The 25,254-nt window shown below is 53.1% G+C and overlaps 1 protein-coding gene across 1 annotated transcript in view; it reads right to left on the bottom strand.

Annotated features, from left to right (window-relative positions):
* Nucleotides 1-25,254, bottom strand: part of ELFN1 (extracellular leucine-rich repeat and fibronectin type III domain containing 1) — a 60,389-nt gene that overhangs the window by 25,424 nt on the left and 9,711 nt on the right. Inside the window, exon 2 of the mRNA XM_011956956.1 lies at nucleotides 13,503-13,661. The gene's annotated coding sequence lies outside the window, so the exon portion shown is untranslated. The remainder of the gene's footprint in view (nucleotides 1-13,502; nucleotides 13,662-25,254) is intronic.

The following is a 25,254-nucleotide window of genomic DNA, read 5'->3' as shown; positions in this document are numbered from 1 at the left end:
GCACTCTTGGCTCACTGCAACCTCCAACTCCTGGGTTCAAGTGATTCTCCTGCCTCAGCCTCCTGAGGCGCCCGCCACCATACCCGGCTAATTTTGTATTTTTAGTAGAGACGGGGTTTCACGATGTTGGCCAGGCTGGTCTTGAACTCCTGACCTCATGGGACTCCCCACCTCGGACTCCCAAAGTGCTGGGATTACAGGCATGAGCCACCGTGCCCAGCCAAAAAAGTTTTTAAAGAGAAAGAGGGATATAGGATCTCAAAGGGGAAGCTTTCAGTGCACAGGGACTAAGCTGGGAAGGGGGCGGGTATTTAGGTATTCATTGTATTATTCCTTAGATCATTGATTGTATTAAATATTTTATAACTAGTGAAATATTTATAGGGGATTTCTTAAATATTTGAGACATTGTAAATATTTTATAATCACTTTTAAAATGTTTTAGAAAGCAATGGGCTGCCATGTAAGACTGAGCTCCCCGTTAGCGGAGGTATACAAGGAGAGGCAGGACACCAGAGATGCCACTAAAGTGCTGGGGTGGAAGGCGGACAAAAAAAGTAGCTCCTGGCCAGGTGCAGTGGCTCACGCCTGTAATCCCAACACTTTGGGAGGCTGAGGTGGGCAGATCATTTGAGGTCAGGTGTTTGAGACCAGCCTGGCCAACATGGTGAAACCCTGTCTCTACCAAAAATACAAAACTTAGCGGGGCATGGTGGCGGGTGCCTGTAGTCCCAGCTACTCAAGAGGCTGAGGCAGGAGAATCGCTTGAACCCTGGAGGTGGAGGTTGCAGTGAGCCGAGATCGCGCCATTGCACTCCAGCCTGGGTGGCAGAGTAAGATTCCATCTCAAAAAAAAAAGAAAAAAAAAAGTATCCTAAATTGGGCTAGCTGTGAGGGTCACTCACGAAGTTTAGAAAAAGAGGTTTCCAAGATGTACTCTGGGGTCCTGATTTGGTAAGTCTAGGTCGGGCTAATCACCTGTACTTGTTAATGTGCCCCCTTCTCCAGCTGGACCACCTGCCTGGTCTAAGCACTGTTTCTCTAGTCCCAAGGACCAGGCCTGGGCCACCTGGGCCCCTGACCAGCTCAGCCATTCCCAGGGCTGGGGCAAAAGACCATCCACTTCATATCTGTTGTAGTAAAGGATGAGATGTACCCATCCCAGAACATTCCTGGAGCTGTAAGCCAGGGGTCTCTGGCAGTGAGACACACAAAACTCCCATAGCACAGATGGAATCACTGAAGCCCAGAGAGGGGAAGGGAGGGAGTGTCACAGAGTCACAGGGGACGAGCGAGACTTGAGCTTGGGCCTTCTTGTTCCCTTCCAGGACCTCCCTATGCCATGGGCAGAGGTACTGACTGGCTTCACAGACCCCCAGACAACAGACAGTAATCGATGGTTTTGGGGGCCGTCCCCGCCTCAGAACACCCCCTTTCACCCCGACAGGCCTGGCTTCCACTGGGCACTGAGGAAAGACCTGATGGACTGAGCGTGATGGGCTTGGCAGGTACGTAACTCGATGCCATGCAAAATGGTGCCCATCAGAAGCTGAACCTTCATCTCACAGGCTGATGGCTTTAAGGCCCCAGCTGTTCTTCATCCAGCCGACAAGGCGTTTAAAGCACCTACTATGTGCCAGGCGCCATGCTATGGCATGGCACAGGGCAAATGGGATGCACTGTCCAGCAAGTTCGCTGCCTTGTGTGTGCCTTCCAGTGTGCCTGGAGTCACATCAAGAGAAGCTCCCAATATTGGCATCTGCCCGCTGAGAGCTTGCACCTACACGCTTAGGGCCTGAGAGGGAACGGGATTTTCCCTGAGTCACATAGTGAGGTCACCTCACTCCAAGGTAACACCCCTGTACCTCCCTGAAAACATTAGGCCTGACTGGGCAGCCAGGAGGAGGGTAAGTGAGTGATCAGCCATGTAACTGCCTCCCACTGGCTCTCCCTCCCCCAGTACAAGTTGCTAAATCTCTCTGTGCCTCTCAGCTACCTCACAGGGATGAGAGAACTCATTACGGTAATGCTAGACAGCTTTTATCCAATGTTTAATTGTGCAAGTGCTGACACATGTTTATTTAAACATGTTATTAAACACATAGAAACACTATGATGTGGAGAGTCCTCGGATCGTTCTCATTTTCCAGAAGAGGAAACTGAGGCACAGGGAGAGCACATGGAACACGTTGGTAAGAGACACAGCTGGGACCTGGGCCCAGGCAGGATGGGTGTGGGGCTGCCTCTGTACCAGAGGCCAGTCACCCGAGCATGCAAGGTCTGAGTTTGTTCATGCTCAGTATTTAGTAGTTGTTACTTTAGACAATAATACAATGATGTTCTATGTTACATAATAAAAGTAAGAGCTTACACTGTGGAAGAGAGATCCAAGTACTAGGTGGTGGGGGGTGCTGGGGGGAGGAGGGGATCCCACCACAGGAAGGGGAGAGAGGTGGTCTCCAGGGCCCGAGATGCACTAGAATAGGAAGGAGCTTTTAAGGAGTTCAGAAAGGCATCACAACCTGCTGAGGTTCTTGGCACACAAGCTGGCGCAAAGAGCCATCTGGTCTACCACCTGCCTGGTTAGATGGGGCCGGGTTACTGAAGGCGGTTTTCCATTCATTCATGCCACAAACCTGCACGCTGGTTCCCTGGCTCATGGCCTCGGTGTTCTCTGCTGTGCCTGGGTGGAGGCTGGGGACCCGTTCCTGAGGTTTGCTGGGGCATAGCTGGCTGCCCCTTTCCAGCAGCTGTTTGGGCCTCCCGACAGGCGTGAGCCAGCAGGCCTCTGGGAAAATCAAGGGCAGGCAGAGGAAGCCTGGGGCCCACTGTGGAGACGTCTGCCCCCTGACTGTTCCCATCTTCGTCTTCCCACTGGAGTAAGGGCAAAGGCCATGGACTCCATCCAGGCTGGGCCTGAGTGCAAGGATACTGGCTTCCCTGGGACAGGGAAAATGGGCAGAGGGTGGGGTTTAAAAGGAGAGGTGTCTGGCTGGGACATCTCCAGGCAGCATCAGGCTCGCAAAGGACACTGTGCCAAGATGCTGTCAGCTGAGTCTTATTTCTGGGCTGAGAAAGGGGAACCCAGGACATGGACTGCCGGGTGGCGGGGGCTGGGGTTTGCAGAGGAGATGGTGGGGGGGGTGCTTTGCAGAGGTGACGGTGGGAGAGGGTTTGCAGAGATGACGGTGGGGGAGGTCCCCCCCGCCTCCTAGCCATTTGCTCCTGGCCTGATCCCAGTGCTTCGAACCCCGCCATTTGGGGAGATTTCTCTGGGCCCTGTTGTGTCTTTGGTTTTCAAGAAGACGCCAAAGGTCTGCCAACAGACCTGGAAAGGGCAGTGTCCTCACAGAATCAGAGTCTGTGGCCCCATCTAAACTCAGCTCCTCCTTCTGTGGGTTGAGGGAGGGCGGGAGGGCACTGCGGGGGCTGGGAGGCTTGGGGAACAATGGGGCATCTCTAAGACACAGGGGTCTCCAGGGGTGGGTGTGTCCAGAGGGCCCTGGCTGCGGAAGTGGGAATTAGAGGGGGCTGCCTAGCCCAGAGCTGGTCCTGTTGGTGGGCGGGGCCCTGTTGGTAACCCCTGGGGGTGGAGATGGAGGCACTCATTCAATCCTGGACGTGATGCAAGCGGTCAGGACCCTGGACAGCTCCAGGCTGGTCCCCAGACACTCTAGGGGGCCAAAAAAAAAAAAGAGGAAGCTCACATTTCCAGCCTCCTGTGCATCCCATCCTAAGAACTCCTGGAGTGTGGCTCAGAGGAGGTGAGGTTCTCGGGAAGAGAAATGAGGGCAGAGGCCCAAGACCCCTCTGTCCAGGATGGGATGCCAGAGAGGTCAGAGCTGATGTCCACAAGCCAATCAACAGGTAAGAAGGAATTGGAACCAACACGGCCAGGGAGGGGGCCTTTCTGGAGTCTAGAGTGGCTCCATCGTTAACTGTGGTGTGAACGAGGACCTCAGCTTCCCCAGCCAGAACACAGATGGAACGGTCTCCAGGTGGGTGACTGCCCATCCCGGTCCGCCCTACTGTCCCAACGTCACTACAAATGCCGCCTCTTTGTACTCTCAGAAGTGCTCTGGTTTGGACACTAGATTACATAGTCGCTGTCTCTCTGGGCACCTTTGCATTCAACACATGCTAATGATTTCCTCCTATTTCTTTTTTTTTTTTTTTTTTTTGAGACGGGGTCTCACTCTGTCGCCCAGGCTGGAGTGCAGTGGCCGGATCTCAGCTCACTGCAAGCTCTGCCTCCCGGGTTTATGCCATTCTCCCGCCTCAGCCTCCCGAGTAGCTGGGACTACAGGCATCCGCCACTACACCCAGCTAGTTTTTTGTACTTTTTAGTAGAGACGGGGTTCCACCGGGTTAGCCAGGATGGTCTCGATCTCCTGACCTCATGATCCACCCGTCTCGGCCTCCCAAAGTGCTGGGATTACAGGCTTGAGCCACCGCGCCCAGCCGATTTCCTCCTATTTCAACTGGTAGCCAGAAAGGCTTTCAGCCAGGACCAAGGAGAGGCCCTGTGGAGGGGTCAGTTACCCCTGGCGCTACTTCCCATTCTCCAGCCAGGCCCGCTGAGGACGACCCACTCTCCCTTCTTCCTGCAAGGTACTGCGGCCCCAGGGTGTCCAGAGGAATCAGTGGCCAAGACCTTTCGTTGGTCCCCATTCTCCTTTTCCTCCTTTACTAATTGAACTCCAAATTTAAGCTGGACCCACCAAAATGCTACATTTCTAGCTGCCCTTGCAGCCAGGACCACATTCCAGCCAACAGGATGTGAGTGGAGTTGAAGTGTCCCACTGGTGAACTACTCCCTTAAAAGGAATGGGCATACATGCTCCTTGCCAGCTGGGATGCAGATGTGATGGTGGGAGCGGGAGCAGCCACTTTGGTCCCAGACATGGAAACTACAGCTGATGGTGACACAGCCACTCTACCAGCCCTGGGCCACTGACTTCTGGCTGTTTGTGAAAGAGAAATAAACTTCTATCTTATTTAAACTACCGTTCTTCAACAGCTTGTCCTACCTAATACAGATGAGAGGCTTCTCCCTCAAAGGAGCAGATTACAAGGGAGGGGGCCTGGCACAATCTGGAGGTACTCTGGGCAGATGGGGAAGGGAGGAGAAGCAGGACTACAACTTCCTCCTCCTCCCCTGCAATCTGTCCCTGATATGCCCAATTTTCTTTTTCCCACCCTGGCACCACAGCTCCACCCTGGCCGTCCCTATACTTTGCACATGCCATGCGTGGTGGAGACACCACTGTTTCTGTCATCTCTCGCCTCACACCCAGAAGCCCCCTGTGCCCCTCTAAGTTCCACACACTCTTCCTTCCTAGAAGGCCACTCTGATCTGTCTCATTCTCTGAGTTCTGCATGCGTGCACCGTTCCTCTCTGGGAGGATCAGGGCCCCCCATGAACCACATCCCCAGCCAGGCCTGGGCTCCCAGGGGCACAGCTAGGGCTCCAGCTTCCCCCCACCTTCTTCTGAGTGGAGCACACAGTAGGACCGTAGCAGGTGCTTGCAGACTGGGCACCCTGCCTACCTCCACCTGCCCCTTCCTGGGTGTCCCAGAGGCTCAGCGTGTCAGCTGAGCAAGCCTGGAACTGCGGCCCACTGAGGTACTCATGGCATCTCAGTGCCATGCTGCCATGCCATGGCAGCATACCATGGCCATGCTGCCAGGCCAAGTGGCCAGGCCAGGATGCTCCAACGTCCTGAGCAGCCTAAGCTAGGGCAGGCAGAGAGCCCCACAGGCTGCTCCAGGTGCCTGTGATCTCCATGTAGAGAACAGCAAGGCTGTGATACTGGAGCATGGGCAGCTCTCCTGGGCTCCTGCTCTGGGCAGAGGCACAGCCCCTGTCCGCCTCTATTTCCTGTGTGTGGTGGCACCACTGATGCCCATCACTCAGGGCTGTGGTGTTACGGAGAGGCTGCATCTAGAAGGTGCTCAGTAAACGTGTCCTTCTCCTTCCACGCTTCCCCCTCCTCCCTCCTGCACACTCTGGCAGAGAGGCAGCTCCTTGAGCTCTGGGCCACGTCTCTCCAGATCAAATCATTGCTATGGAAAAACAACAGCGCTGTCTGCTAATTTCCCTCTGGCTCCCATGCCCCGTGCTGGCCACCTGCGCCCTGGCCCCTGCAGTTCCTCCTCTTCTCCCAACTCTCCTTCCTCCCTCCTCCCCCTCCATGGCTGCCGTCAAGCCAGACCTTGGCGCTGGCCTCCTCCCCAGGCCCTCCAGTTCCCCCGCACGCTCTCTGACCCACTTTCGCTGCTGGATTCACAGTTTCCTGGGTGGGGCTGGGGGAGCGTGGCTGCAGCCCTGGCTGGGAGTCACTGGGGCTAAGTTTGCAGGGGGAGGGGACGGCTACGGCATGCACGCAGCCCCCAGGGGTCATCACACGACATGTATGCACAGGGATGCACACACCTGTGTGTACAGAATGTGGATATTCCTTATCCACATTCGGGGATGCGGGGGGCCTGGGGATCACACCTGTGCAGGCATGTAGCTGGGTCAGCCTGGGGCACGCAAACACGTATACACACATAGACATACACACATGTCCAGCAGCAGGAAGGAAGGCAGCTGAGGCTATGGAGGGAGGATGGGGGAGACTCAGTGACAGCTGCCCAGAGGGCTTGCCGGGCACATGCCAAGGCCCCAAGAGGGCTTCAGACTTTAGCCAGGCCATCACCTCACCAGATGCTGTGTGACCCCCTGGGGCCTGGGCCTCCACAGCACACAGCACGATGACCCTAGACTCTCTGGCTGTGGGACCAGCAGGGAAACCTGGAGGTAGCTCAAGCCAAGGCTGGACTGCAGGGTCGTAGGACCTTGGGGTGGGCAGAACCTCAAGGTGGGCAGGAGACGGGAGCAAGTGGAAGGGGAGCAGGCACAGCTGAGAGGACTCCTGGCTTCTCATTCACTTACAGACCCTCACCACCAACTCACTGAGGAAGAACACAGAGAGGTTACATGACTTGCCTCTGTGTGCACAGCTGGTGAGCAATGGCGCCCACAGTTAAACCTGGGCCTGGGACAGATCCCTCCCGCTGGGTGCCAAAGAGCAGGTCAGAGACGAGGATACAGAGGCCAGAGTTCAAAGTCAGGGGGAGGGTCTACGAGGGGAGGAGGCCAGAGTTCGGGCTGAAAGACAAATTCTGCGGCAGGGATGGGCAAACTGGGGCCGGAGGCAGCCTTCAGGAGCCCTGACCCAGGGGAAGGAGGGAATCTCCAGGGCCTGCCCAGCGGGAGAGGCCAGAGGCAGGGGGCGGGGCATCTGCAGCCACGCCCTCTATCTGCTAATTAAGTTACAGGAGTCACATGATGTAAATGACAGGAGGAAATTAAAAGACCAATGAAGATCTAGGAGCAGAAGCTGGATCCCTGCAGCCTGGCCTGCTGCAGGAGTAGGTTGATTGCGGCGGGGAAGGGGCTTTGTAGGAGGCAGAAGCTGGCAGAAGACCCAGGTGCTGGAGAGGGGAAAGGAACAGCTCCCTTCTCATCCAGGGTGGCCCATGGGGCAACTCCGTCCAGGCTGGGCTTGGGCAGTTCCGAGTGTGTGCAGAGGTGAGATAGGATGGAGGCAGCGGCTGCCCTTGTGCTGGGCTCCTGTGAGGAAAAGCAGCCAGGTGTGGGGTGGAGGCGGAAGCAGGGAGAACCCAGGCTGGGGTAAGGGATGCCCCTGGAGGATGCCCCAGAATGGGCCGTGGCTCATCTTACAAATGCCAGCATGCACCTTGTGAATACCACCAGGACAAGATCTACTGCCTGGCATCTAGTAGATGCCAAATAACCACTTGGCAAACGAATAAGACGTGTAGTAAGCACCAACCGAAAGGCAGCAGTGACCGCCGTGGGCAAGAGAACGGCTCAGGTGTTGGCCGCTACCTTCCTAATGACAAGGAACAGACTTAGCTGGTGTATTCCCTTCCTCTTCACCTCTACCCACTTCCTGGTTTCCTGCCTGAGATGCAGATACAATGGCCGGAGGTGTGGCAGCCATCCTGAGGCCATGAAGACAAATGTCCACAGCTGCAGAGCAGGAAGCTACAAGGACCCTGGGCCACTGACAACCCCCTTAGGCTGCGTACCAGCTCCACTGCCACCCTCTTTGCATAAGAAAAATGACCCCCATGTGGGGTTCAACCATGCAGTGTTTAGGTTTGTCTTACACAGATAAATTCAGTCCCTAGCTGACACAGCATAAACTACTACTGAATCATTTTATGAGAAAGTTACTCTCACTTTAATACCCTTGATTACAACAAGAAGAAAGTCTCAGATCAGGGTTGGTGAGTCTTGAACACCTCTGCACACTTAACTGCTCTCCCTTTTTAATAAAGCAAGAGCAGGCCTTGGGCTCCGAACCTCCCCCGGGGCTACAGCATCCAACTAGAATTTAATAACATTGTTTTGTTTCCACTGAATTTATTTTTATGATTATGAATTCTATTTATGGCAAGAGAGGCTTGTTTTCCATTTGTAGTAGTGCTATAAAGCTTCCCTTTTAAATAAATGTATTTAGGTTTTTAAAAAGTGAATGGATTTAGAGGAAGGCGGTAGGCTTGAAGTCGGAGGTGGTATGCGGAGTGGTGAATGGAGTCTGGTGGGGATGCTGCCCAGCCCTGCACTGCTGCTTTGAGGGACAGTCTGTCCCGGGCAGGGGGAGCAGGCAGGGCTGGGGTGGTTAAGCCTGGCCCCTCTGTATGCTGGGGGCTGAGCCTCTCTCGTGAGAGGGTTTGTTCAGCCTGGAGACAGGCAATGGGTTTCCCTTGGGGCTGGGGAATCTCTAGAAGATGCAGCCTCAGAGGCGTAGGCTGGTCAAGTGGGCGATGAGCTGTAGGCAGTGACTTGAAGCTGTCCTGGTCACTGAGCCACGACTCAACGTCCCAGGTTCCTTCCAGCCCGCCTGTGTGAGGCAAGACTTCAAACGCGGGGGCTCCGGGAGCCGGCGTGACCTTTTGCTGATTAGCTCGCGCTGTTTGCTCGGCAGCCACCAGCTGATCTCTGGACGGTGGCTCAACATGCCAGCCACAGCCGCCTGTCACCCTCTGGCAGATAAATAACTGCTCCTGGAGAGGTGGGGGAGGGGAGCCGGGCGTGCGGCAGTGTTGGGGGAGCGGCTGCACGCAGAATGCGGGGATTGGTGAGGTGGCCTTGGGCGAGTTGCGGGGATGTCAGCCCTGCAGTTCAGCAGCACCTCTGCCAGCAAGAGCATCGTTCTCACTCCCCAGAAAGGGAAACTGAGACCTACGGAGGGGAAGGGGCTCGCAGACAGGGTCTGGGCTCACCTCTCTGGGCTCCCAGGCCCTGCTGTCTTCAACAGGCCTCTGCCTCCTATCACAGCCTCCAGCCCACCCCCGGCCTCTCTCCCTGGTGCTGAACGAGTCCAGCCAAGGTCACCCAGGGTCACAGGATACCAGAGAGCCCCTTCTAAGCTCTCAGTCACTGCCTGGATAAAAGCAACTTCTAGGGACCAGGCCTTGAATGCAGGAATGGAGGAGAGGGGCAGAGGTGTTAGAAGCTGGGAAACTTCAACTCACTGAATGACAAAAGGATGTCCCTAGAAGGGATCTCGGAAACAATGCGTCCCATCCCCAAGTTCCCGAGGAAGACCAGCAGAGCAGCTGCCTCCAACGTCAGACCGCACAGGAGCCAGGGCCCATCTGTCTTACCACCTGCCTTCTGAGGTGGGCCGGGCTGGGAAGCGTCCCATCTACTTATTCAACAAACGTTTATGCACCGTCTCCCACCTGCTGGGCTCTGAGGCTCACAGCACAGAATCAGCAGCGTGGGGCTGATGCAAGAGAGAAGACAGAGACTTCATGCCTGGAGAGGACTCTGGAGGCTACGGGGCTGGGGTGATCCCACCAGGCTGCGGTGAGCCTGAAGGAGCCTGAACTGGGGCTGGGATGGAAGGACAGGTGTCTCTGGGAGGAAGGAACTAACATGGATAGGGAGCGTCGGTGTTCTGGAGACTGCTGAGTTCCCATTCCATGCTCAGGGCAATGCCCACTGTGGTTGAATGAGCACCTGCTTGATGCCAGGCAGTCTACACATCCCACTGAAGGCTTCACTCCCAGGAGGGGCCTAATTTTCCCTATTTTATAGATAAAATGTGGGCAGGGACTTGAAGTTGTCCTGATAAAAGATAAGAGATAAAAGAGGGAGGTCAGAGGTAGAAAATGACTTGCCCAGCATTTCACATCCAAAACCCAGCAGGGCAGAGGTGGTCTGACCTTTAAAAAGGAAAGAAAGCCTAGGTGTGGTGGCTCACGCCTGTAATTCCAGCACTTTGGGAGGCTGAGGCAGGCTGATCACTTGAGGTCAGAAGTTTGAGACCAGCCTGGCCAACATGGTAAAGCCCCATCTCTACTGAAAACACAAAAATTAGCCGGCCATGGCAGCAGGTGCCTGTAATCCCAGCTACTTGGGAGGCTGAGGCAGGAGAATCACTTGAAAATTGGAGGCAGAGCTTGCAGTGAGCCGAGATTGCACCACTGCACTCCAGCCTAGGCGACAGGGCAAGATTACAAAAAAAAAAGGAAAAAAAAAAAAGAATCATACAAACTTGGGGGACAGGGTGTTCCAGGCAAAAGGACCCCCATATGCAAAGACACAGAGAGGGAAGGCCCGTGGCTGCCACTGGCCATCTCAAGCAAAGCTCAGCTCAGGCCTCCCAACCACTGTCCCATCCCCAATGGCTGTGCAATGGCCTGGGGTCCACACAGCCCAGTCCGCTGGCCTCACCCTAACTGTCCGCGCTCTTCCGCAGCCCTGTGGGCCTCTGTGTTCTGTCTGCTGCAACGTGGGTCTCAGTCTGGAGGCCGGGGGTTCCTGGGCTCCTGGCATGGTCCGAGCTGCCGCCCCCTCCCCCAGACTGCCCTGTCTTCCCAAGAGCTCCCAGCCCAGGGAAGCCCCATCGAGAGAGGGTCTGTGGGGACATCCTCACATTTCAGGTGGGGACACTGTCGCCCACAGAGTGGCAGGTGCAGATCACTGTCACAGGGCTTTGCTTCGGTAGGTGATCAGCACAGATTGGACGAATACGTGAAGAACTGAAAACTGGGATTTCTGTTTCTGAGCATGCTTTCTCTCTCTCGCTCTCTTTCGCTCTTTTTCGCTCTCATTCTCTCTCACTCGCTCTCTCTCACTCTCTCGCTCTCTCTCTTCAAGGTTTTTCCTTCCCATGTCTCTCTGAGCCTCTGGCTGTCTCCTCCTCTTTCTGGAAGTCTCTATATTTTCTGGATCTCTCTGCTCCTCTCTCATCTCCTCCTCTTCCCACACTCCCTGCCCTTCCCTGCCCTCCCCTCCTCTGGCCTCTGGGTGTTTGGGGCACAGGTTGAGTAGGGGTCCCACAGGCTGGTCTCAGTGGCAGCTGCCACCACCCACCCCTGTGCAGCGGACCCACCCTCATTTCCACTTTCTAGGCCAACTGACAGACCCACATGGAACACAGAGTCTGCACACAGGGAGGACACTCTGTCTCCACTCTGAAGACGCAGCCCGGACCCGGGGCTCTCACCGTGAACCCCCCAGGAGCCTGGTCCATATATTCCCAGGAGGAGGGGGACCTTCCCTGAAATACAAAGGTGGTATCAAGGTCAACAGGGCTTGGAGGGATCCCAGATGGGAAGGAGGGACTATCCCACTGGGGAGGAGGAAGACCACAGATGGGGCCAGGTAGGGCTGGCGTCTGAGTCCCTGCTGATCCTGGCTCGGGCAGGGCAGCCCATTGTGCCTCAGGGAACTCCAGGCTAGGGGCATGGAACATCTGGGGCCTCACTCCCACTTTGTGAAGATTTTGCTGGGTGGTCTCAGGAACGAGTCCCTTCCCTTCTCTGGGCGTCAAGTTCCTCATCTATACAAGGAGAAAGATAGGTTCATGATCCCGAAGGTGTCTTCCAGGACTAACGTTCTAGGCAGTATTCAAGGCAGCAGAGCAGGACAGAGCTAACAGCGCAGCGGACCAGGGGCTGGGGCCTGGGCAGGGAGCAGCCTGTCCTGGGGACCCCATTGCCTGCCAGCCTTTGTGGGAAGGAAGGAGAAAGACGTGGAGAAACGAGCATTGGCCTGTGAGTTAGAGGAGACTTATTGCCCCGATCTGACTCTGCATCACTATGTGGCCCCCCGGGCCTCAGTTTCCCCACCTGTAACATGAGACAGCTGCAACAGATGAGACTTGAGGGCCTCCCAAATTGGAGATGCTACAAGCTGTTGGCAGGGCCAATGCTGTGCGTGGAACTCCTCCCTACCAAGTCCTGGTGAGGCTTTCAAATAATGCCATAGTGGCAGGGGTGAGGGGGCAGGACAGAGCCCAGGAAATGAGGTCCTCTGGGATCCCTCCCCAGAGCCCAGTTCAAATTGTCTTCCTGAGAAGCCTCCCTCTAAAAGCTGAGGAGGGGTCTGGGGAATCATCTGATCATCAGCAGAAAAAGGCAAGACTTGGGAGGTTCTAGATGGATTGTCTGTCCCCCATGTAATGAAGGAGAGAACCCGAAAATTCCCAGATGCCTTCCTCTTGTACTCCATTGGAATTGGCAGAACATAAGCAGCACAACCACTTTAAATAAATTCAATATATAGAACTCTTTAATATGGAAGATGAGCTATTTATTGAGGAAACCCACAGTCTAAAATCCAGACTTTTCAGTGTACTAAGTCGCTTAATAGCGCCTCCTTCTGGTCAAGTCAGATATTACAACCAAGCTCTATTAGACAAACTACGTAACAGGACCTGCTAAATTTGAAAGCTGCTGAGTTGGAGTCCCAGAACTGGATGAAGTACAGTTGCCCAAATCCAAAGTACAGTTGCCCAGAGAGGACATATCTGCTATTTCTGAAAAATGCTGCAGAAAAAAAACTTGTCCAGCTACCTTCCCACTGCAGGATGAAACTCAGAAAAGACACTGCATAACTGGGTCACCAAAAGATCTGGCAAGCCATTGGGATGGAGACCTCCACCCCCCCTATTCACCTAGGCATTCAATTCAACAATTTGTATATATTGTTCCAGACAAGAACCTGTTTCAAATATATACTGCAAGTCAATACTAACCTATGTGACCTACGCCATGTTATTCACATAGTGGTTTTATGCTCCAACACTGGACCATATCTGTTCACAGAAGTGGTAGAAGATAAAGTCTCCTCTAATCCTCATGGTTGATCCTGGCTTGTCAGGGAAGGATAATGGGCATACTCCGAGTATGGACACCACCTACTTAGCCCATTTCCGGGTCCCCCATCAGCCCCAGGCTCCTCTTGTCCAATTCTGAGGCCACCCCTGTGGCCTCTGTCCACTCTCTCCATCTGAGGGTGGCACCACTGAACCAGGGTCAATCCCTAAGAAACGCTTATTTCAGCAGGACACCTGGCTCTGTCTCCATCTCCTTCCAGGCATACCTGCTCACAGGTCATTAGGAATTGTTCCTGTCCCCCTTCCCTGCAACCCCCTGCGGAGAGCATGAGGAACAAGAGCATACCTTACTTGCGTGTCAGGGCCTGCCAATAACCTGGTGTACCAGCGAGGAATAGGCTGGAGGATTCCTCCCTGCCAGGCTCATAGACATGTTCGCCTCATTCCAGCACACAGGACAGCCTGGGTTCAGACAAACTGTAGGACAAATGGTCGCCAAGGCAGCTGCACCTGCACAGAGATAGAGGGGAGGAGGGTGAGGAGGGATGGAGCACAGCCTCCTGCAGCCATCTCAGCTGCTGGAAGACCCCATCTGCCAGAACCACCAGCTGTTGGTCACACATGTGTCGGACTGCAGGTACGTCACAACTCAAGAACAAATCGTAGAGGCCGGGGACTTCCTGACACACAAAGCAGGCTGACACATGGAGCCACGTGCCAGCCAGGACAGAGGGGAGAGGAGCCAACAGCAGATGCAAGATGTGAGCTGAACTGCAGAGCGAGGGAGTTGCCAGACCTGGGGTCACTGCAACCAATTCCAGCTCTAGTCACTTGGCGGTGGCCCAGGTGTTTGGGGCAAAGGTGGGGCCCACCTCTGGGGCTGCAGCCCCGGAGGCTCTGGGGCCATTGGGTCCATGGGAACCTTCCAGGCACACTGCATCCAACATCCCTCCATGAGGTGAAGGCAGATGAAACAACAGGCTGGACTGATTAGGTAGAGGCCCTGGGTGGGCTCACCAGAATTGCTCCATCCCTGGCAGGGCCCTCTCCCTGGCACCTCCCACCCCAGCTGCCTGGGAGTAGAGGATGCCAAGTGCCAGGCCAGGCCAATGACCGAGAACGAAACTAAGTCAGGAGGCAGAAGCCTCAGGCCCAAGCCCAGCTCTGTGCTGGTCTGCTGAGCGAGAGACCTTGGGCTGGTCAGTGAACTATGCTACCCACAGGTCAGGTCATTCATCCACCCACTGGATCAATCCCAGGAAGCTCTGCACGCCCAGCCCTGGTGCTGAGGATTCTCCAGGCCTCATCTCATTTCACCAGCAACTTGCTTCCTTCACCATGAGGAGGTACCTGATTCCCATTCTGCAGATAGGGAAACTGAGGCTGAGAAGGGAAGTCATCCTGCCAGGGACGCACAGCTGGGGTGTGGTGCAGAGCCCAGCCCCATGAATGACGCCTTTGCGCCTGGAGGGCAGAAGGGGAAGCACTGTGGGGTACTGGTGGGGTGCAGGGATCAGAGGAGGTGGTGTCCACAGGACAAAGAGTGGTTCTGGGTGCAAAGGGCTTGGCACGGTTGGTGTGGAGGCAGGGGGCTGGCGCTGGGCTCTGCTGCACCTGTGCCCCTGGAGGCTGAGGGAACCTCAGGAGGCCCTGGCAGGGGTCAGGAGGGGCCCCCTGGTCTGTCTGCCTGTGCCCCGCTCCCACAGCTCCAGAGCTGGAGCGAGTGCTAGGAGGCGAGCAGGAACCTGTCGCTGGCGGAAGTGTGTGTGTGCAAATAGATGAGTGAGTGGCATGTAATTACCTAAAATTGTGGGTTAGAAGCGGATGTAAATAACCAAAAAATACGTGGGGAAGTGGGGGGATGCTCATCAGTTAGAGATAATTACTTAACCACTAATTGAAATAATAATGGTGTGTATTTGAATATGCTAATGAGACTGAACCTGTGTGGGAAAAGGTGACTGAAATAACATAGGGGGAGGCTTCCAGGCCCACACCTGCTCTGCCCCAGGCCTTTGCCCTGTGAACCCCCCTGCCGTCTACCCAGCCCATGCCCACTTTCTTTGCTTGGTCCTGCCCAAGGCCCCTCCCAGGGCACCCATCAGCCCCAGGGTTGCCCCTGCTTCCCACGCTGGGAGGGCAGATGCTGCGACGCAGGGCGTTTGTCCACCAGCCTCCCACAACGCCCCAGGGGAGAGGCAGGAATGCATGCTTGCGGAGTGCCTACTGCATACCCAGCCCAGCTCTGCAAAGCACTCCATATTACAGACTAGGAGACAGACGTGTGCGGCCAGGCCATAGTCACGTGGAGGGGTCCGGCCAGGACACGGATTTCCAGCTGCTCTTAGACTTTCCAGCAAAGCCATCCGAAGGCGGAACACCCAGGCATCACGGAACCACCGTGTCACTGTGAGCAGAGGCCCAGACTCCTTGGGAGTGGGCTCTGTGTGTTCTCATACACGTGTGCTGGGCACGGTGTGCACATCAGGGCACCTGCCCTGGAGCATTTCACTCTCCATTAGCGTCACAAGCAGACGGAGTGTACACACACACACGTATGCACGTGCACACATATGTACACGTGTTGCACGTGTGCACATACACATGCACTCACACATGCATGCACGCAGAGGCATGCACACTCACGTGCACAGGCACACCCATTGCTCTCCACAAAGGCTCGCTCAGACACATCCAGGCCCAGGCATCCAACGCTCCCCCTCGGGCACGGCCTGAGCTTTAACCCAACATCCAACCTGGCAACTGCCAACACATGGCACCTGAGGGGCTGGACACAAGATGGGGTGCAGGGGCCCACTCATCCACCCCGTAGAAGCCAGCCAGGCCTGGAGGGTGGTCTCTCTGGGGCTGTGCGTTTTATAGGAGTGAAGGTGATCAGACAACTTCACAGTGGCCCTTGCGTTGCTGCTAGAAATCCATGCTTCTGAATAGCCAGTATCAATCAGGGATTCGTGGGGTTGCTGGTGATCTGACACGCAGCAGTTGCTAGCCCAGGGGCTGCACTGGGAAGGCAGGGGGCATGCTCAGATTTGCATGTTGTGGAGATTCAGGGTGGTGTGGGTGGCAGCAGTGCAAGGTGGGACTTGGAGGATGTGGAGCTGCTGGGTTTTTTGTTTGTTTGTTGTTTTTTTTTGAGACGGAGTCTTGCTCTGTTGCCCAGACTGGAGTGCAATGGTGCGATCTCAGCTCACTGCAACCTCTGCCTCCCGGGTTCAAGCAATTCTCTGCCTCAGCCTCCCGAGTAGCTAGGATCACAGACACCTGCCACCACGCCCGGCTAATTTTTGTAGTTTTAGTAGAGACGGGGTTTCACCATCTTGGCCAGGCTGGTCTTGAACTCCTGACCTTGTGATCCATCCGCCTTGGTCTCCCAAAGTGCTGGGATTACAGGCGTGAGCCACCGCACCTGGTCAGCTGCTGGGTTTTGAAGAAGTGGTGGCTCCTGCCCTTGTATGTGGTCCGTGGTGGCTCGGAGGAGGAACCCAGAGGGAGGCTAGGCTGGCAGCTGAATGACACCACCACGGCCATGACCTTGACAAGCCCCTGAAATGCTGTGCCTCACTTTACCTCACTGTAGAACAAGGATGATCGTGACAGATGGTCACGATCCCTTCGTCAGGGTGCAGGCTCACAGCTCAATCTTGTCTGGAACCGCAGGCTGGGGAGCCTCAGAGACCACTGAGCTGGAGGGGTCAAAGCTAGGAACCCATCCTGGAAAATACACAGGCAGTTTTGTCTGTGATATTCGGGGGCTCATCAGACCTCCCCGAGGACCATCCCGGGATGCTGAGACCCCACTTTACAGAGGGGCAACGAATCTGTGCAGGATGTTGTGGACGGGAAACCAAGGCCCAAAGACCTCCAGTGAATTGCCATGAGCTGGAAAGGGCAGGGCCAGAAAGGGCAGGAGCCCAGAGGGACAGCAGCCCCCAGAGACTAGGGTAAACTGAGGCTCCGAGGGGCCGATCACCCAGGTGCACAGTGAGGCTGTGAGGCCTCCCTTCTGAGGTGCCCACTGTGTGCTGTCGGAAGAGGGGCCCAGCGGTGCCCTCGGGCGGCTGCCGAATTGGACTCACTCTCCTGGCACCCTGGCGGCTGGGGGGAGCTCCTCCTCCTCCTTCCAGGACGAGGAACAACTCATCAACTTGCAAATGTCCGGGTGAGAGGGTTGGAAAAATGAAGGCGCCCAAACTTGACATTTGCATTTCAAACACTTATATCAGCAAAACAAATAACAGTAATTATACCATTTGCATATTTTGTGCATGATTGTTTAGCGAGGTGGGGAGGAGGGGCGCCTGCTGATGCCAGCAGCCTAGCCTCCCGCACAGCTGTGCCGCCCCGCCCAGGGTCCCTGCCGCCCCGCACCTCCATGCTGCCCACCCCGGGCCCTGTGGATGTGACGTGCAGCCCTCGGGCTGCTTCCTCCTGCGGACTCTGCCCTCTGGCCACTGGGTGTCCCTCTGTCCTCTCATACGCCCTCCCCCAGCAGCAGGTCCCCACCTCTGCCCTCTGCACTTGCTGTGCCCCCTGCCTGGGAGCCTCTTGCAGACCCACCCAGGCTGGCTCCTCCGTTCAGGGCCCATCCTCACTGTCCCCGCCTCCACATTCTGATGGGGACACCCACGGCTGCCCTTTCTCTAGCTGGGAGCTCCATGAGGCTCCAAGCTGACCTTGAGCCCTGGTGGACAGGGCTGACCCTTGGTGTGGGGCCTGCCCAGTCCACACCCCAGCATATGGCAGGCCCTCAGCAGGCAGGGGACGTTCGCACTCAAATCCCTGACCCCCACTGGGCACCGGGCACCTGGCTGGGGAGGAGTGCCCAGGCCTGGCACTGACCTCGCAGGGGTGACGTGATGTGGGGTCTCAGGGTGAGGGAGACGGACTCACAAGCAAGGGCAGTGGGTGATCTGACTGCATACCCCAGGTCACACTCAGGACCCCAAGCTGACCCCCACCTAGTACTGCTGTGGGTGGAGCCTCCTAGGGTAGGGAGGAGCCGAGACCCAGTGACCCACATGGCTGCTCTGTATCACCATATGTTTACAGAGGGTCTGGCTGTGTGTGAGCACGTGTGCACATGCATGTGTGAGTGTGCGTGAGCGTATGCACGAGTGTGCACATGTGCGTGTGTATACGTGTGTGTGCATGTATGTGCAAGTGTGTGCATGCATGCATGTGTGCGTGTGTGCACGCATATGTGCTTGTGTGTGCGTGTGTGAGTATGTGTGTGCTTGTGTGTGTGTATTGTAGGTTCTCCAGGCAATGCTGGTCTTTTTGTCTGGGTCAGGACTAACAGACCGGGTCTCTGGGTGCCCACTCCCCACAGCCCAGGTTTGGGGTGATGAGGGGGATAGTATGGCCTCCATCAGCGCTGGGAAAGGGAGGTGGTCCCACCCACCAGCCCACTCACAGCTGGCAGGGTCCCCCACCCAGAGACCACCATGCCTGGCTGCAGGCTACCTTCTCCTGAGTGGCAGCCGTAACAAGAACACCAGCGATTGTGCACCTGTCACAGATGCCAGGCCCTCCCATGGGCTGACTTGCAGAATCATCCCCCAGCCCCACGAGGAGGTGGCAACTTCAGCTTCATTACCCCTGTTTTCAGATGAGGAAACTGAGGCACACCACAGTGACACCTCTTGCTCAAGGTCACACAGAAGAGCTAGGATTTGTACTGAGCCCACCCGGCCACTTGCTTTTTCCAAGACAAACCCCCCGGCGAACATAGTCCCGGTGACGGCCCTTACAGGACAGGTGTCATCAGTACCCGCATTTCACAGACCAGGAAACCAAGTCTCAAACACATGCAGAGGCCTCCCCAGGGTTACACTGGATGTGGCTAAACTCGGCCGAGAGTTCTTCGCTTTGGACTGAAACTCAGGCAGAGGCTGCGAGTAGGACTGTCCCTGTGGTAATTAGGGCTCCACAATCAATCCCAGCGCGCAAGATGCCACCTCCCTGCTTCCTTTAATCTCCCTTGCTCAGCTCAGCACTGACAGAGGAAGCCGAGCCCAGAGACTTGGAAGTGCAAATGAGGCTCCATCCCCTGGTAAACTGCAAGCAGCAATTAACTCCTCACTTCACACCCCACAGCCCCACAAATTCCAGACGGGGTAAACAGTTAAATATGAAATATTAAGCCATAAAAATGCTGGAAGAAAACAGAATTCAATACTTATCAGTTCTCAGGAGAGAGAGAGGCTTTCCAAGCTCAGAAGGAAGAGAATAAATTTTAAAAGAAAAAGGAGGCAGATGTGACCAAATAAAAATAAGAAAAAGGAACATAAAAAGTAACCCAAATTAAAAGCTATATGGCAGAGAGGGAAAGATATTTGTGGCGAATGTGACAGATAAATGATAACTATCTTCATTATGTAAAGAACTCATTCGAATTGATTAGGGAAACATCAACAACATATAAACAAATGGGTAAAGGAACAAACACAAAACAGAAAATTCAGGTGGTTACAAAACATATGGCCCAATGCCCAACCTCCCGTATAATCAGGGAAATGCAAACTTTTAGAAAATGCAATGAGACACCATGGACCCATCAAAGGAGACGTGATCTAAAAAAACAAAAACACTGAACTAAAATAAATCCCAGTGCATTGCATTGCTGGCATGGTTATGGTGAAATTGGCACAATTCTTTTGGAAAGTCATTTGGCAATACAGATCAAACACTCTTAACATGTGCGTAACTTACAGCACAACACACCATGGTGCAGTTGTAACATTTTGCAATCAAGAGCAACACAAGGACGCTTGCTGCCACCACTTCAATTCAGCACGGTGCTAGTAGTTGCAGCCATTGCAATAAGGCAAGAAAAAGAAACAAAAATTATAAGATTCGGAAAGAAAGAAACGAAGCTCTAGCTATCCACAGACAATGTGATTATGTACATAAAAAGTCCAAAAGAATGTATATGTTACCAAAATTAATACATTAGCGTAAAATTCATATACAAACATATATTGAATTTCTATACATCTATAATGAAGAGAAAATGAACATTTATGAAACGTCAACACTCTTCAAATTAATTTATACATTGAAGGCAATCTCAATCAAAAATCACAGTCCATTTTTTTTGTGTGTGGAACTTGACAAGCCAACTCTAAAATGTATATGGAAGAAAAAAAGGCCAAGAACGTCGCCAAATAAAAAGAACAAGGTAGAGGGAGGGAGGGTCTTCTTTTTTTTGAGATGGAGTCTCGTTCTGTTGCCCAGATTGGAGTGCAGTGGCGTGATCTCAGCTCACTGCAAGCTCCGTGTCCTGGCGTCAAGCCATTCTCCTGCCTCAGCCTCCCGAGTAGCTGGGACTACAGGCGCCCACCACCATGCCAGGCTATTTTTTTGTATTTTTAGTAGAGACGGGGTTTCACTGTGTTAGCCAGGATGGTCTCGATCTCCTGACCTCGTGATCCGCCCGCCTTGGCCTCCCAAAGTGCTGGGATTACAGGCGTGAGCCACCGCGCCCGGCTGAGGGAGGGTCTTCTTCTATCAGATAATGATAGTTGATTATAAAGCTATGGTGATTGAGATATTGTTATAAGATTAGACACATAAGCCCATGGAACAAACAGAAAATCCAGAAAGTGACCCATGAGACAGCCCTTAATAGGGGAGGCATAACTTTTTAATAAATGGAATATATATGGGAAAAAGTGAAACTGAATACCTGCTTTACATCACAAATAAAGTCAACTCCAGGCTGATTACAGACCTAAACGGGAAAAGAAGAACTATACATTTTGAAAGATAAAGTAGAAAAAAGATAAAATATGTATATATAATACAAATATATAGTTGTGGATTGAGATAGGGTCTCACTCTGTTTCACAGGCTGGAATGCAGTGACATAATCACAGCTCACCGCAGCCTCGAGCTTCTCAGCCTCAGGTGATCCTCCCACCCCAGCCTCCCAAGTAGCTAGGACTACAGGCATGTACATTCGTGCCCCACTAATTTTTTTTTTAGAGAAGGGGTCTTGTTATGTTGCTCAGGCTGGTCTTGAACTCCTGGGCTCAAGCAGTCCTCCCACCTCGGCCTCCCAAAGTGCTGGGATTACAAGCATGAGCCACTACACCCAGCCAGAAAAATATATTGATGATCAAGAGACAGGGAAGAATTTCTTCCCACTCATGCAAGAATATATTGACAAATATTACTACATAAAAATAAAGAATTTCTGCTCGTAAAAATATACTATGAAAATCTAGCCTGGACAACATAATAAGACACTGTGTCTACAAAATTTGTTTAAAAAATTAGCCAGGCATGATGGAGTGTGCCTGTAGTCCCAGCTACTCTGGAGACTGAGGTGGGACGATCACTTGAGCCTTGGAGGTCAAGGGTGCAGTGAGCCATGATCCCACCACTGCACTCCAGCCTAGGCAACAGGTCAACACTCTGTCTCTAAAATATGCACACACATGCACACATACGCACGCACACACACATGCACGATCATACACACACGTGCACACACACTATACACACACATATACACACACACTTGTGCACATGCACACACAATCATACACACACCATACACGCGCACACACACATACACACACGCACACACCCACACACACATGCACGCACACATACACATGCACACACACGTGCACATACGCACACAGCATACACATACATGCACACACATACACATGCATACACACAAACACACGCACACACACATACATCATACAAAATATTAAAACACAAGCTACACAATAGCTATCTTCTGAGAGACTGTGATCTCATTCAGAATCTATAAACACTTCTTACGAATTAATAAGGAAAACCAACACCTCAGTCATAAAATGAGCAGAGCTCTTGAAAAGGCATTTCACAAATGAGGACATCCACACGGCCAAAAACCCCGTGCTCAACTTCATTACTCATCAGGGAAATTCAAATGAAAGCTTGGTAAGATACCGGGACACACTCAAGATGGGGAGGCTTCAAGCATCTCATCAGATCTGGCTCCAGGACAGGAGGATGTGGAGCAACAGGAACTCTCGCCCACTGTCCTGAGGGTGCAAAGCCTCACCACCGCTCTGGGAAAGAGCTGGCGTGAAGCTGTGCATATACCTGAGACCGGCGACTGTTCTCTGGGGTATAAACCTCGGGGAGGGCCCCGCACGTGTGAAGCAAGAGATATGCAAGGGAGCTGACCACAGCCCCAAACTGGAACGGATCCCCGATCTCCTCTTAGGACAGAATACTCTTCAGTGATGAGAACGAACCAGCACCAAGCACAACGAACGGGTATGTCTCCCCCGAGAGTGCTGACCAGAAGAACGAGGTCAGAAGGGAAGAAGTATTCAAAGATTTCATTTACGGAAGTTCAGAAACGGGCAAACCCAGAATCAATTGTCCAGGAATGCTGGCTGCTACGATCAGGAATGACAGAGCGCCGGGATCGGGACAGAACGTGCCAGAAGCCTCTGAGGGCCGCCAGCGTTCTAGGTCTTCACCCCGTCTGTGGTGACACAGATGCATTCACACAAGGTTCACACGGCGGTTATTCTTTCCCTGGCTCAGACAGGACTTTCGCACCCTGCTGTATAGACGGTTTGTTCCAACTCACAGTCTACACCACCACAGGGCTGTGAGGGGATGGCGTGCCTTTCACCCAGCAGCCCCACTCCTGAGAACCTACCATAAGGAGAGAATCCCAGAGAGAAAACCAGGCGCAGGGAAAGATTTCCATTGCTGCTTGATAGAGAAGGAAAAAAAAATGGAAAATGGAAACCACCAAAGTTTTCAATAAGAGAACAATGATGAGGCCGGGCACAGTGGCTCACGCCTGTAATCCCAGCACTTTGGGAGGCCGAGGCGGGAGGATCACCTGAGGACAGGAGTTTGAGACCAGCCTGCCCAACATGGTGAAACCCCGTCTCTATTAAAAATACAAAAACCAGCTGGGCGTGGTCGTGGGCACCTGTAATCCCAGCTACTTGGGAGGCTGAGGCAGGAGAATCACTTGAACTCGGGAGGCAGAGGTTGCAGTGAACCGAGATGGTGCCACAGCACTCCAGCCTGGTCCACAGAGTGAGACTCCATCTCAAAAAAAAAAAAAAAAGGAGAATGACTAAATCAATTAAAGCACACCCTTCTTATTGACTGTGGTTATTTATTTATTTATGATGGAGTCTCGCTCTGTGAACCAGGCTGGAGTGCAGTGGCGTGATATTGGTTCACTGCAGCCTCCGTCTCCTGGGTTCAAGCAATGCTCCGCCCTCAGCCCCTGAGTAGCTGGGATGACAGACACACACCACCACACCCAGCTAATTTTTGTATTTTTAGTAGAGACGGGGTTTCACCACATTGGCCAGGCTGGTCTCGAACTCCTAACCTCAGGTGAACTGCCCGACTCAGCCTCCCAAAGTGCTGGGATTATAGGCATGAGCCACCGCACCCGGCCGGCATCGTCATTTTAATAACGTTAATGAATATTTTGCAACTCGGAAATTTGGGGGTTTTGTTGTTTTATTTTTTTGAAATGGAGTGTTGCTCTGTTGCCCAGGCTGGACTGCAGTGGCGCAATCACGGCTCACTGCAACCTGGACCTCCTAGCGCTCAGGTGATCCTCCTACCACCTCAGCCTCCTGAGTAGCTGGGCCCACAGGTATGTGTCACTATACCCAGCTAATTAAAAAACATAATTTTTAGAGACAGGGTCTCACTATGTTGCCCAGGCTTGTTTAAAACTCCTGGGCTCAAGTGATCTGCCCACCTTGGCCTCCCAAAGTGCTGGGATTACAGGTGTGAGCCACTGCACCTGGCTGCAACTTGGAAACTGCTGGAGATCAGTGAACGATCAGACTCAAGTCCATTCTCAAGATGGACAGAGATACCAGCATGTCTCTACAAAACACATGTGCTGGAAAGTGCATCACTGCTCACAGTACCCACGACAGCCCAAACTAGAAATAACCTGAAAGGCCATCAGCAGAGAAGAGATACATCAACTGAGGTATGGCCTTACGTGGGAATACTATACAGCAGTGAAAAGGAAGGAACTGCCATTACATCTAACAAGGATGAATGAATTTCACAGGTGCCATATACAGAAGTGCCCAGACACAATGTGTATATACAGGATGGTTCATTTATACAACATGCAAACATAGGCAAAATTCAGCTGTGCTAGAAGGAACTAGGTAGTGTTTACCCTGAGGTGACCTGGAGAGAACATCAGGAGACTTCTGGGGCTGCGGGGGCTGGTTTCGTTCTGTTTCTTGACTGCGGTGCTTGTGAAAATTCATTAAGTTGTGCACAGTGAGAATTTGTGAACTTTTCTGTATGTAACTTACATCTCAAATTTTCAAGTTTCTTTAAGAGTGATATCAACCCTGAAACAAACACCAATCCTCAAAAGAAGAAAAAAGACCAGAAGGAGAAACTCTAAAATGCGGACAAGCTTCTCTTGCCTGGTGGAACCAGAGCTTACATCTTCTGTTTTCAGCATTTTCCTAGTTTTCTTTAGTGTATACACATGCATATTGCTTTTGAAATTAAAGAGAGAAATAATATGCTATTACATGTATTTAAATGCCAGGCCCCCAGAAAAGGATTCATATTTAATTAGAACTTTGTGATTCAGGATGGCACAATGTTTTATATGTTGTAAAAAAAAAACTCACTGTGGCTGCTAACGATGGCCGAGCCCCCTCGCCCCATCTTCTCACTGCTGTGGCCCAACCATTCCTCACCCGACAGGAAGCTGACGTGCTAATTTGCTTAGCAAAGTCAGAGCGAGCGCTGAGGGTGCAACGCAGGAAAAGAAAATTGCCACAAAAGGGAGGCAGGAATATTCTGAAGGCATTAACCTGATGGATTGTAGGTAAGAGCCGTAAATTTGATAAGTGCTTATTAGAAGTAGAAAATGAGGCTTGAAATCTGCTTGTTTGCCTGACACGAAGGCTGAGGTTCCCTTGGAATCTAATTGGCTAAAAATTTGGCGAGATGTTCAAATGTAGGCATCGTATGAAAAAAAAGGCACCTAGAGAGATGCAGAAGGCCAGGAGAGATGGTAACTGTTGTGTCAGGCACATTTGGAAAT

This window comes from Colobus angolensis, unplaced genomic scaffold (genome assembly GCF_000951035.1).
Source record: "Colobus angolensis palliatus isolate OR3802 unplaced genomic scaffold, Cang.pa_1.0 Scaffold43, whole genome shotgun sequence".
In the NCBI taxonomy this organism is placed as follows: Eukaryota; Metazoa; Chordata; class Mammalia; order Primates; family Cercopithecidae; genus Colobus; species Colobus angolensis.
The sequence above is the reverse complement of the archived record's forward strand: the minus strand, read 5'-3'. Positions and strand labels throughout refer to the sequence as shown.